Raw genomic sequence first — 14,676 nt, forward strand, 5'->3', positions numbered from 1 at the left:
TCCAACGAGCAGGATCACCCTACGCTGGTGCGCAATGATATTCTGCTCTGTACCCCCTCTTGGGAAGATGCCCAGCCCAGTTGTCTGCTTTGGTGCCTGGCTTCGACCGTCTCTGATCACTCCCCGCTTCTCACCGACTGCACCACCCCTCCTGAGTGCGCCAAAGGATTTCACTTTGAGAGTTTTTGGCCCAAGATGGATGGCTACCTAGCCGTGGTTGTGGAGGCTTAGAACTCCATGGAGCCTGACCCCGACCCCTTTCGCCGGATCTATGACTACCTCAAGATCGCTGCACGTAAGTTGCACAGCTGGGGCATGCCGCGTATGGGTGAGATCTCACTCCAGCTCATGCTTGCCCGCGAGATTATCACGCGGCTCGACAAGGCTCAAGACTTCCGGCCACTGTTCGTTGTTGAAACGTGGCTGCGGCGCAAGCTGAAGCATGCCTACCTTGGCCTGGCCTCTCTCGAGCGGTCCCTCTCTGGACATAAATTGTGATTATCCTAGTTATGTGCTGGCGCCACCAACTGTGCTTTTCGCCGTATCCGTGCGTCTCAGCGCCTTTAGAAGAAGAGGATGCACGCACTCCAAGTCGGCGATCAGTCCATCACCGATGACGTGGCCATGGCCCATGCTACTTTTGAGCACTTCTCACGCTCTTTGGGCTCCGCGGACTCGCGCGCCTTCTCTCTCAACCTCCCCGCCTTTAAGCCACGCTCCTTCTATCTTGCCCTCGAGCTCTCATTCTCTGCCGACGAGATTTGGCACGCGATCACGCTCTTGCCCACTTGGAAAGCGCCCGGACCAGATGGGTTCACGACTGAGTTCCTTCGATCCGCCTAGGTGATCATCAAGGACGACATCGTCGAGGCCTTTGGCAAGCTGTACGAGCTAAACGGGCAGAGTTTCCAGCGGTTGCATGAGGCTCTCCTTACGTTGCTCCCCAAGAGGCCAGACGCCACCTCCCTCTCTAACTATCAGTCGATTAGCTTGATTCACCTCGTCGCAAAGCTTTTCGTGAAGGTTCTCTCCCTCCGGCTTGCCCCTAGGCCTGGGGAAATGATCTCCCCCAACCAAAGGGCGTTCATCTCGGGCCGTTGCATCCATGACAATTTCTTCCTCGTCCAACAGACCGCCAGACACCTTCATCATCGCAATCTTTCAAGGATCCTCCTCAAGCTCGACATTGCCAAGGCGTTCGACTCGGTCTTTTGGCTGTTCCTCCTTGAGAATCTTCGCCATCTTGGATTCGGCCCAAGATGGAGGGAGTGGATCTCCATCCTCCTCTCCACAGCCAGCACCCGGGTCTTGATCAATCGGCATCTTGGACCCCCCCCATCCCCCATGCCAAGGGCCTTCGACAAGGCGATCCGGTCTCCCTGATGCTTTTCACGATCGTCATCGACATGCTCAACTCCTCATCCAGCATGCCGTCCGTTGTGGCATTGTCAGACGCCTCACTCCACAGTGCATGACCTCCAGCGTGTCCCTCTTTGCGGACGACGTGGTGATCTTCTACCATCCGGATGCCCATGACCTTGATGCGGTGCACGAGATCCTATGGATTTTTGGGGCGGCATCCGATCTCCACACCAACTATGCCAAGTGTTCCATCTCTCCCATCCGCTGCTCCGATGAGATGTCCGAGGAGGTCAGCACTGCCCTAGCTTGCCCCATTACCCAGTTCCCAATCACCTACCTGGGTCTCCCGTTGTCACTTTGGAAGCCGCCATCTTTCGCCTTCGACCCGCTCATTGTTCGACTTCAGAAGAAGCTGCCCATCTGGCGTGCCGCCCTTCTTTCTAGGGGCGAGAGACTCGCTTTGGCTCGCCACGTCCTCTCTGCTATGCCTTCTCACATCCTGGCGGCGATTGCTCTGAATGCTACCACCCTTAAGCACGCCAACCGAGTCATCCGCGATTTCCTGTGGCATGGGCGCAAGGACGCGCCGACAGGATGTTGCCCTGTCAACTGGCATAGGGTGTGCATGCCGCTCAACCTCAGTGGCCTTGGCGTGCGTGATCTCTTCCACGTGGGCATCGCCCTCCGAGTCCGTTGGCTCTGGCTTCAGCACACTGATCACAACCGGTCGTGGAAACACCTCTAGCTCCCCCATGACGCGGAGGTCCGCACGATCTTCCGGGAGTCCACCAGCTGGATCCTTGGCGATGGCCATACTTGCTACTTCTGGACTGATCGTTGGATCCAGGGACAGTGTGTGGCTCAGTTCGCGCCGGCAATCCTTGCCCCCATGCCCAAACAACACCGGAAGGCCCTCTCCATGGCGGACGGCCTCAATCTTCGCTCCTGGACCCAGGACATCCAAGGGGCACTTGGACCCCTTGCATCTCTTCAGTACTTGGAGCTCTGGCGTCGCATCCGCGACATCCCCCTCTCCTCCGCTCCTAACGCCATACGCTGGCGTTGGACGACCTCGGGCTTATACTCTGCTAAGTCCTGCTATGATGCCCTCTTCCTTGGTTCCACCTCGTCGCCGCATGCCAAGCTGATCTGGAAAACGTGGGCTCCGCTATGATACAAGGTCTTTATCTGGCTGGTCACCCCCAACCGTTGCTGGACCATGGAGCGCCGCGCCCGCCATGGACTTTCCCATAGCCCTACCTTCGTCCTCTGCGACCAGACCCTCGAGACGATCGACCATCTCCTGGTCGGCTGTCCGTTCTCCCACGAGATTTGGCACCGCGTGCTCTCGAGCTTCAGGCTTACATCAGCGATTCCGATAGCACAGGACATGTTCATCGACTGGTGGAGTGCCGCCACCCTCAACACCCCGCACTTGCTTCACGAGGGTTTTGCCTCCCTTGCCGTCCTTACTGCCTGGTGCATTTGGAAGCACCGTAACTCTGTGTTCTTCAACTTCACCCGCCCATCCACTAACCTGGTGACATAAAGCATCCTCGACGAGTCACGGACCTAGGCCTTGGTAGGCGCATTTCTGCTCTGTTTTCTGGGCTGAGCATCCTGGTCTCCCGCTCTTCCTAGATGCACGCTCTCCCGCTGGTATTGGAGTCTATATTTGGCCCCCTTAAACTCTTGCTTTTCTACCTATCAATGAAATGATACGCAACTTGCGTATTCGCAAAAAAAGAGATCAATTTATGGTAATGATGGCCTAGGAATTCTCCCTTTTGAAAGGTTTGCTTTTCCGTGTAGCAAACAGAAATTTCTCTCCTTCTCCTTTTTAAAGGAAACTGACTCGGGGACGATTTCAAGGGTCGGAGTACTAATTGGAGTAGTACTTGCTGATTGTTATGGATTTTCTCGTACGTACAACAGTACCAATTTGCAGGCCTCGGTCTCCACACCTCGGAGTAGCAGCGGCATATTGGGACTTGATCCTCTGTACAACAACAACTGATGTAGACGTGAAGAGCAGTAGCAAACGAACTTGGTCGTAGAAATTGAAGTGGCGGTTTCGATGGAATACTACAATATGTTTGATCCAGCGGAAACTCTTATCGATCTCGGCCATCATGAACTCTATGTGACATGTGTTGTTGCTTGACATCTTTTAATTTTTGAGTGATAACTAGGAGTAGATGTAGATCCTTCCAAACCAATCTAATTGCATCCGGCTAATTGCGAACTTCTTGAACCCTAGATGGGATCCCTTCAAGAACTCAACAGCACCGTGCATATGCCCCACGGTGGGCGCCAACTGTTGGGGAATTGTCACGGCAGATGTCCTAATGTGAGCACTTAGTCGTGAGGCTAACGCATCCATGTGGTAGCTTGAGAGGGGTTGAGTGGGACGAGAGATATGAGGTTTTTTACCTAGGTTTGGCCCCTCCTAGGGGAGGTAAAAGCCTACGTCCCGCTTCATTGATATTGATGATGATGATCACGATTATAGGGGTGCTCTATCTCGAGAGCTACTGAGTTGTCTGTCTAAACCTAAATCATCAAACTTGTGAAACTTGTCCCTCTTGGGGTGCCTTGCCCCTCCTTATATAAGTTGAAGGGACAGCTTACATGCCTAATCCTAGTAGGATTAGGATTACTCTTTTACAAGTGGAGTCCTAGTCTTTCTCCCTTTGTAAGAGAATATTCCTTGTGCTTTCCTCTTCAACCGGACCACCATAACATGAGCCGGCCTTCTGGGCCTTGAGTCTTCTAGGCCTCCGGGTCTTGTCGCTCCTCTAACCCGCCTGCCTGGTCACCAATGAATCACCAGGCTCGGTCGGGTTATCAGTGAGTGGAGAGATCTGGGCGGGTCACTTAGTGAGTCGCCAAGTCCGGCCGAGTCATACTTCCGGCGAGGTCATACCGCGGGGTATATTCCTGACAACGTGTTTGAGAGCCTTCACTTTGTTCTTCGGAAGCGTGTGGGTCTTGGGTCGGTGATGGCTCCCCTTGAGTGGAGCATTTTCCTTCTCCTTCGGCCACAAGGGGTTCCTCAATGGGTAGGATAGGACCAACACCCATTCTTCTTATGGCTTGGGGAGGAATTTCATCACCTACATCACAAGTACCACTTTGCTCCACTTGGGAGCCGTTATTCTCATCAAAATCCACGTTACACGTCTCCTCAATGAGTCCCGTGGACTTGCTGAGGACACGGTAAACATGAGAATTTGTAGCATAACCAACACATATGCCCTCATGAGCTCTAGCCCGAAATTTAGACAAATGTACACCTTTCTTGAGAATGAAACACTTACAACCGAACACCTGGAAATACTTGAGGTTGGGCTTGTTACCAGTGAGAATTTCATATGGAGTCTTGTTCAAGTCTTTGCGGGGATAGAGCCAATTAGATGCATGACATGCGGTGGTGATGTCTTCGGTCCAAAAGTTGTAAGGAGACTTGAACTCCACCATCATGGTCCTTGCCGCATCCATCAACATCCGATTCTTCCTCTCCGCCACACCATTTTGTTGAGGGGTGTACAGTGCGGAATATTGATGCTTGCTCCCCTCATCACTAAGAAAATCATCCAAGGTGTAGTTCTTGAACTCGGTACCATTGTCACTTCTTATTGTCAAGATCTTTGCATCGTGTTGACGTTGAGCTTCATTTGCAAAGTCGATGACAGTTTGTTGAGGTTCACTCTTCCTATTGAAGAAATATACCCAAGTGTACCTTGAGTAATCATCAACAATCACCAAGCAATACATTCTACCCCCAAGACTATCAAAGGATGGAGGCCCAAAGAGATCCATGTGAAGGAGCTCCAAGGGTCTCTTCGAGTAGATGATAGTCATGGGAGGGTGAGCCTTCTCATGTAACTTTCCTTCGATACAAGCACTGCGAGCACGATCTTTGGAAAAGCTAACATTTGTTAGTCCATGGACATGGTCCCCCTTGAGAAGACTTTGCAAAGATCTCATATTGACATGGGCTAAACAGTGATGCCAAAGCCATCCCACATCAACTTTAGCCATTAGGCATGTCGCGGTTTTAGTGGGTCGTTCCGAAAAGTTAATCACAAAAAGACCATTCTTCTCATGCCCAACAAAGGCTACTTTAAGAGTCTTTCTCCACAAGAGGGCCACTGTATCAATATCAAAGAATGTGGCAAAACCCATGAGTGCAAGTGGATGAATGAAAAGTAAATTGTATGCAAGGGACTCAACAAGCATGACTTTCTCGATCGTGAGATCATGAGAAACAACAACCTTGCCAAGACCCAATACCTTGGAGGATGAGGCATCACCCCACTCGACATTGGTGGGCATAGATGGAATCTTGTGCACGTCTACCACCAAGTCCTTGCTTCCGGTCATATGATTTGTGGCTCCACTGTCAAGCAACCATGATCCCCCACCGGAAGCAAACACCTACAAGAGATCAATGCTTGGTTTTAGGTACCCATTTTGCAATGGGTGCTTTGATTTTAGTAACAAGGGTCTTAGGAACCCAAATAGACCATTCAATGTACTCATAAGGAGAACCAACAAATTTAGCATAAACATACCCATCACTAGCACGACACAACACATACGAAGGGTTAAAGTCCTCGGCTTTGTTGAAAGGGGTGGTGAGGGAGTCCTGGATTAGGGGGTGTCCGGATGGCCGGACTATGACCTTCGGCCGGACTCTTGGACTATGAAGATACAAGATTGAAGACTCCATCCCGTGTCCGGATGGGACTTTCCTTGGCGTGGAAGGCAAGCTTGGCGATACGATATGAAGATCTCCTCCCATTGTAACCGACTCTGTGTAACCCTAGTCCTCTCCAGTGTCTATATAAATCGGAGAGGTTTAGTCCGTAGGACGCACAACAATCATACCATAGGCTAGCTTCTAGGGTTTAGCCACTCCGATCTCGTGGCAGATCTACTCTTGTACTACCCATATCATCAATATTAATCAAGCAGGAGTAGTGTTTTACCTCCATCGAGAGGGCCCGAACCTGGGTAAAAACATCGTGTCCCTTGTCTCCTGTTGCCATCCGCCTAGACGCACAGTTCGGGACCCCCTACCCGAGATCCGCCGGTTTTGACACCGACATTGGTGCTTTCATTGAGAGTTCCGCTGTGTCGTCACCATCAGGAAGGATGCCGCATCCCGTCTTTAAAGACGGCGTCGTTGCTAAAGGAGCTTTGTCTGTTGGGCAAACTCTCCGTCTAGGCAGGTTTTTGATGACCGCCTGTCCGGCCGCCGCGCCGACGATGACCTCTCAGGCCATCGAAAGCAATCTTCACATCAGCCCGGAGCTTGCCAAGCAATTAGATCCGATAGAGCTCCTCTCCCTGAACGAGCTCTTGGATCGCATCGCGGCCCTGGGAGTCGCTACTGATTACGACCAGATTGGGCTTAAACCCGATCAGAGAGAGATTGACTCTCCCCAGATCACCCATCACGTCGAAGTGGTGGAAGAACAATGTGGCGAGTCTTCGCCCGCCCTAAGGACCAGGTGTGTCCGGATTCCCGATCCCTCCATGCCGGACACCCGCGGAGGGGAGGATGTCGCCCAAACCCTGAACCTAAAGTCAGGAAGCAGGCCCGATTCATTGAATAATATCCAAGAAAGCAAGCTTCTGAATTCGGAAACCGCTGGGCCCCTGAATCTTACATCGGGAAGGGTTCCGGATTTAATTCCACCCGCCCACCCAACTATACGGGATTTATCCCTAATACGGCAAGAGCCCGGAGAAACAGTACACCACTACTGGGCCAGATTCCTCCTGGTTAAGAACAGGATAAAGGACTGCCATGAGAAAGAAGCAATTTCACTCTTCTGTCACAACTGCACGGACATCGGAATCCTCAACGCCATAAGTCGCCGTGAAATTACACGATTCACCGACTTGACATCCATAGTACGAAAGTACTGTGCGACTGAAAGAGTTCGGAAAACCGAAGATAAATTCTGGGACAATCCGGCCCGAATATAACACGAGTCCGAAACAAAAGGGCGCATTATCGCCAGGCATCTGAGCCAAACATCAAAAAACAAAAACCCTCTACAGGGTATGGGACTGTATTGGAAGGATGGCTCAATGGACCCTGTAAAATTCATAATTCAAGGGAAGCCACACCAACGCACAGGCTTAGAGCATGTTGGATACTACGACAGGTGGCCCGAAGTGGCGAGGAGCTTTTAACTCCAGCACCTGAAGAATACCTCCCCAGTACGGTGTCGACAGTCTTCTAGACCTTCACATCAAACAATGCAAGGAAACGAATGCTCCGCAACCTTGCCGAAGTCTACCAAGTAGCAACAATAAACCCATGGAGTGACACGGCTATCACCTTTAATGCGAGTGACGAACCTAAATTCCGGACAGCCCGAGCACCAGCCGCATTGGTCCTTAGTACGATAGTGGACGGCTTCCGACTTACAAAGGTACTCATGGACGGCGGCAGCGGACTCAACCTCATCTACGAGGAAACCCTGCGAAAAATGGAAATTGACTGGAGCCGCATTGAACGAAGCAACACAACTTTTAGGGGAATAATTCCAAGTCGGGAAGCGTGCTGTTCAGGAAAAATCACACTGGATGTGGTGTTCGGCACGCTGGATAATTACAGATCCGAGGAAGTCACGTTTCAAGTGGCCCCATTCAGCAGCGGATACCACGCTCTGCTAGGGCGAGAAGCATTTACAATTTTCCAAGCCATACCCCATTACGGGTACATGAAGCTCAAAATGCCCAGACCCAACGGAAACATCACTCTCGCTAGTGATCCGGACATAGCGCTCCACGCTGAAAACAAGACAGCCGCACTGGCCCTGGAGGCATTATCTGAGGCCCTAGCGGCCGAGGAATTAACGGCGTTGCGCTCTACGGTGGACAGGGACAATGTGATACTAGACAAGAGATCCAAGTCCACCTCTTTTAAACCAGCGGACGAAATAGTCAAATTCCAAGTCCATCTAACAGACCCTACAAAAAAGGCCTCCATCGAGGCACAACTAAAACTCGATGTAGACGCCGCACTCAGAGACTTCCTGCGAGAAAATTGGGACATTTTCGCCTGGCACCCCTCAGATATACCAGGAATCCCACGCAGGCTGGCCGAGCACAGCCTGAACATCTTAAAAGGGTTTAAACCCATCAAGCAGACTCTACGGCGTTTTTCCGAGCCCAAGAGAGAAGCCATGGGAGAGGAGCTAGCAAAACTGCTGGAAGCCGGATTCATCAGAGACATAAAACATCCGGACTGGCTAGACAACCTGGTGATGGTACCGAAGAAAGACAAATCTTGGCGCCTATGTGTCGATTTCAAAGACCTAAACAAGGCTTGTCCAAAGGACCCTTTCCCACTCCCCCGAATTGATCAAATCATCGACGCCACCGCAGGACACGACTCATTGTGTTTCCTCGATGCATACTCTTACTACCATCAAATCAAGATGGCAGAGTCCGACCAAGCCGCAACGGCATTCATCACCCCATACGGCCCATTCTGCTTCAACACGATGCCCTTCAGGCTCAAAAACGCCAGCGCAACATATCAGCGCATGATTCAGACATGTCTGGCCAACCAGATCAGCAAAACAGTTGAAGCATACGTAGATGACATGGTCGTCAAAACAAAACACGTCGATACTCTAGTAGACGACTTGAGGCTCACGTTCAATAATCTCCGAACGTATGACATCAAGCTCAACCCGGAAAAATGCGTTTTCGGCGTACCAGCCGGAAAGCTCTTGGGCTTCATCGTATCCGGTAGAGGAATTGAAGCAAACCCAGCCAAGATCCGAGCTCTGTCACAGTTGGATACCCCAAAGGACCTCAAACAGATACAAAAACTGACAGGATGCATGGCGGCTCTAAGTCGCTTTATCTCCCGCTTAGGAGAAAAGGCATTACCCCTCTATCGCCTCCCGCGGCGCACCGACCACTTCGAGTGGACAAATGCCGCCATGGCCGGACTCAAAGAAATAAAATCCATACTGGCAACAAATCCGGTCCTGGCCGCGCCCAACACGAGCGAACCAATGCTATTATACATCGCGGCAACCCATCAAGTTGTAAGCGCGGTGCTCGTCGTCGAACGAGAAGCGGATGGACACAAGTTCCCCCTCCAAAAACCAGTGTACTACGTGTCCACTGTACTAACTCCATGCAAGTCACGGTACCCGCATTATCAAAAGATAGTGTACGTAGTGTTCATGGCATCCCGGAAGCTGCGACACTACTTTCAAGAGTGCTCCATAACAGTGGCATTCGAAGTACCCCTTAATGATATTATAAACAACCGCGATGCAACGGGCCGGATTGCCAAATGGGCCATCGAGCTCCTCCCGTTCGACATAACCTACAAGCCAAGGCGAGCTATTAAGTCGCAGGTTTTGGCCGACTTCATCGCCGAATGGACCGAAGCCGAACTCCCTAAAGAGTACGACGCATACTCCAACTGGATCATGCACTTCGACGGCTCCAAAATGTTGGCTGGCCTGGGGGCTGGCGTCGTCCTGATGTCCCCAACCGGAGACACAGTCCAATACGTACTTCAGATAATGTACACGGATTCCAACAACACAACCGAATACGAGGCCCTTTTACATGGCCTCCGGATGGTAGTCTCCATGGGCATTCAGCGCCTAGAGGTCCGCGGGGATTCAAACCTCGCAATATGCCAAATAAATGGAGACTTCGACGCCAAGGATCCGAAAATGGCAGCTTACCGCAACGCCACCTTAAAGATGTCAGCTCAGTTTGAGGGGCTTGAATTTCATCACATAGCCCGGGAAAATAACCAAGCAGCAGACGTGTTGGCACGCATTGGCGCCAAGCGCGTGGCTGTCCCTCCCAATATCTTCCTAGAAAGGCTGTTCAACCCATCCGTATCATGGGAAGGAGAATCCAGAAACAATAGCCCGGACACAACTACACCGCCCCTCACCGAACATTCTGACACAGTTGGGGGCTCCGCCAACGAAACAACGCCGTCAGCCCACGCAATAATGGCAGTCGTTGCCCCTTGGACAGAACCATTCCTAGCCTACCTAATTAGGCAGGAACTTCCCAAGGACCAAAACGAGGCCTGCTGCATAGTGCGGCGATCTAAAGCCTACAAAGTCCATGAGGGAGAGCTTTACAAGAAAAGCACAACCGGAGTCCTTCAAAGGTGTATCTCCGAAGAGGAAGGGCGAGACCTTTTGGCTGAAATTCATGCCGGACTCGGCGGGCACCACACCACAGCACGGGCCCTTGTAAGCAAGGACTTCCGTACCAGATTTTATTGGCCAACGGCCCAGGCAGATGCTCAGGACTTAGCCACTCCGATCTCGTGGTAGATCTACTCTTGTACTACCCATATCATCAATATTAATCAAGCAGGAGTAGGGTTTTACCTCCATCGAGAGGGCCCGAACCTGGGTAAAAACATCATGTCCCTTGTCTCCTGTTACCATCCGCCTAGACGCACAGTTCGGGACCCCCTACCCGAGATCCGCCTATTTTGACACCGACAGGTGGCATTGCCCTTTTTGACATTACCACCCTTCACATTGTTCTTCTTTTCATTCGAAGCACCCTCTCCCTCCATCACAAAAGTTTGCTTGAGAGGAGGAGGTCGTTTGGTCTTGTCATTCTTCTTCTTGTTGTTAGACTTGGGTGCAAACCCAACTCCCTCCTTGGCCACAACTTCCTTTTGATTGCTCAAAAGGTCATTGAGATTCTTCTCACCTTGTATGCAAGACACAAGGCCTTTCTCAAGTTGCTCCTTAAACTTGGCATTCTTCTCCACAAGATGCACATGCTCACAACACGGGTTAGTAGCATTTGCGTTATCAATTAAGACCATATGAGGAAAAGTGGCTTTCTCCTTGGTTAGCTTCACTTGGAGTTGATCATGAGACTCCTTGAGGTTAGCATGAGCACCCTTCAAGGCCTTGTGAGCCATGTCAAGTATATCAAACTCCTCTTTGAGTCTAGCATGGTCAACCCAAGTTTAGACTTCTCAGAATTGAGCACACGAGATACAACAAGAGCATGATCAAGATCTTTCTTTAAATTAGCATGGTCATCATTGTGTGACTCCTCAAGAGCCAAATGATGAACACACTCTTCCTCAAGCGCATTAGAGAGGTCCGATATCTCATCGTCATAGTCACAACTATGACCTTCCATCTTAGAGATGGTTACCTCATGAGCCTCGATCATGTCATTGGCTTCACCAAATTGTTCCAAGAGAGCAACAAAGTGCTCCTTAGATTTTCCCTTGAGCTTACTCATAAAAGCCTCAAATTAATTTACTTCCTCAATATACCCCTCACTTTCATCAATGCAATCCGACAAGGAAGGATTAGTAATGATGGTAGTTTTGATGTTGGGGGTTACCTTGTTGGTGGATTTGTCCATGAGGTACTTGGTGGTGATGTTCTCGTTGGGTGAATGAAAGAGAGACACCCGTGGAGTTGTGGCAATGGCAATGGAGGCCACGGCCATGGCTTCACCATCTTCATCGTCATCATCATCCTAATTCTGTTATTCTTTTGCCACCAACCCTTTGGTCAGAGTCTTCTTGGTGAAGTTGTTCTTGTTGGGGAAGGACTTGGCTTTGTCCTTTCGGATGATCTTGCCACCATTGTCTTCCCGCTTCTCGTAAGGGCACTCCGCAACAAAATGGCCCACATTGCCACAATTGTAACATGTTCTCACACGTTGCTTGCCCTTGAAGCCACTTGAGGTGTTCTTGTTGAAATTTGGCGTTGAGTTCTTCTTGCTCCAAAGTTGCCTTGAAGCAAGAGCCATGTGCTCATGATAATCATATTTCGTATCTTCAGGGTTGCTCTCCTCATCTTCCTATTCAACCTCTTATTCTACACTAGCCTTGGCCTTCAAGGCAAGGTTGGGGCTTTTTGCTCTTTGAGAATGCAACACCGCATTATCGGCGGTCTTGTCCAAGATCCTCATTGCCACAAACTCATCCAACACTTCACTTGAGGACAAGGTGTGGAAGTCCGGCCTTTGATGGATGATGGAGGACATGGCCTTGTGGTAAGGCATCATGGCCTTGAGGAATTTGCACTTATCAAATTAGCATCCGTATCCTTACTCCCATGATCTTGGGGAGAGACCGCAAGAGTGGTTAATCTCCGGTAAAGCTCATGAGGTTCTTCATCTTCACTCATTGCAAACTCATCGGCTTCATCTTGCACCACTTCATAGTTGGAGCGTTGAATGCTTGCGCTTCCCTTATAAAGAGAAACCACATGGTGCCATGCTTCCTTGGCAACGGTGAACGGTCGGAGATGTGCAATGTCTTTGGATGGAATTGCGCCTTGGATGATGAAGAGGGCATTTTCATTAAATTGATGATCCGCGGCTTCTCTCGGGGTAAAGTTGCTTGGGTCATACGGATAGAAACCTTGCTCAATAATCCTCCAAAGATTTGTATTGACATGGTTTAAATGACATTTAAAGCGATATACCCAAGAGTCAAAATCCTCATTTTTCACAATCTTGGGAGGAGAACCCGCATGATTTAAATGAGTGGAGGGAACCGGTCCTCCATAAGTAAGAGGTGGTTCAACATGAGCATAGATGTCGTTTCCATTTTTACCACTATGCAAAGGAACTTTATCACTAGAAGCTTCCCCCTTATTAGAGTTGGCATCTGCCACCTTGTTAGTGGGAGTGACCACTTCCAAAGGTGCGGTGGCTAATTTAAGACCATCAAGGAACTCTTTGAACATGCCTTTGACCTCGGTCGTCATGGAGATTTTCAATGTGTCCAAAGCCACATTGAATTCCTCAAGTGAGACCGAGGATCCCTCATCGCCCATAGACGAAGAAGAATTCACACCGGGGTGCTCCTCGTCACCGTCTATAGTGTCAAACATACTCTTAGGATGGTAAATCCCTAAATTATGAGACGAGGCTCTGATACCAATTGTAATGATCAATATAGTGGACTAGAGGGGGGGTGAATAGGCAACTAGCAATTTATCGCTTTTCTTTACCAAATTAAACTTTGCATCAACGTAGGTTGTCTAGATATGCAACTAGGTGAACAACCTATATGATGCAACAACAATAAGCACACAAGCAAGCAAAGGATATAACACAATATAACTTGTAGAAGTAAAGGTAGGCGATAACCAAGAGTGGAACCGATGGAGACGAGGATGTGTTATCGAAGTTCCTTCCCTTTGAGGGGAAGTATGTCTCCGTTGGAGCGGTGTGGAGGCACAATGATCCCAAAGAAGCCACTACGGCCACCGTATTCTCCTCACACCCTCACACAATGCGAGATGCCGTGATTCCACTATTGGTGCTCTTGGAGGCGGCGACCAAACCTTTACAAACAAGGTTGGGGCAATCTCCACAACTTAATTAGAGGCTCCCAACGACACCACCAAGCTTCACCATAATGGACTATGGCTCCGCGGTGACCTCAACCGTCTAGGGTGCTCAAACACCCAAGAGTAACAAGATCCGCAAGGGATTAGTCGGGGGAATCAAATTTCTCTTGGTGGAAGTGTAGATCGATGCCTTCTCAACCAATCCCTAGAGAATCAACAAGTTTGATTGGCTAGGGAGAGAGATCGAGCGAAAATGGAGCTTAGAGCATCAATGGAGCTTAGAGGTGATCACCCAGAGAAGAAGACACCACTTTTATAGTCACGGGACAAATCCAACCGTTATCCACCAACTCAGCCTGCGACACATGGTACTACCGCATCAAACAAGCGGTACTACCGCACGGGCCTGCGATACTACCGCGACGGACCGTGGTACTACCTCTGGCACGGAAGGGGACAATACTAGTCCTGATGTGCTAAGACAGGGAGCGGTAGAACCGCTGGCGTGGTACTACCGCGCCCCCTTGCGGTACTACCGCAAGGCTGGAAAAGTCTAGGCCGAGAAGACACGGACATAAAAAATTAAATCCGTGACTACTTCCAGTGAGTCTAGATCTATGCAAAAATATGACACGGTACTACCGCAAGCCTGAAGCGGTACTACCGTGTAGGGCGCGAATGTAAAAAATTACAGCCGCCCCTACTTCCGCTCATGCTGTTGTGCCTGGCCAGAGCTCACGGTACTACCGCGCTCAAGGCGCGGTACTTACCGCGTAGGGCGCGGATGTAAAAAATTACATCCTCCCCTACTACCTCTCGAGCAGCTACACCTGGCCCGAGGCCATGGTACTACCGCTCCCAAGGAGGGGTACTACCGTGAGCACTTTCGGTTCTACCGTGCAGGAGACCGGTACTACCGCAAGGGCCTGCGATAGTACCTCTCTGGGGA

The sequence above is a fragment of the Triticum dicoccoides genome, chromosome 1B, assembly GCF_002162155.2.
Source record: "Triticum dicoccoides isolate Atlit2015 ecotype Zavitan chromosome 1B, WEW_v2.0, whole genome shotgun sequence".
Taxonomy (NCBI): domain Eukaryota; kingdom Viridiplantae; phylum Streptophyta; class Magnoliopsida; order Poales; family Poaceae; genus Triticum; species Triticum dicoccoides.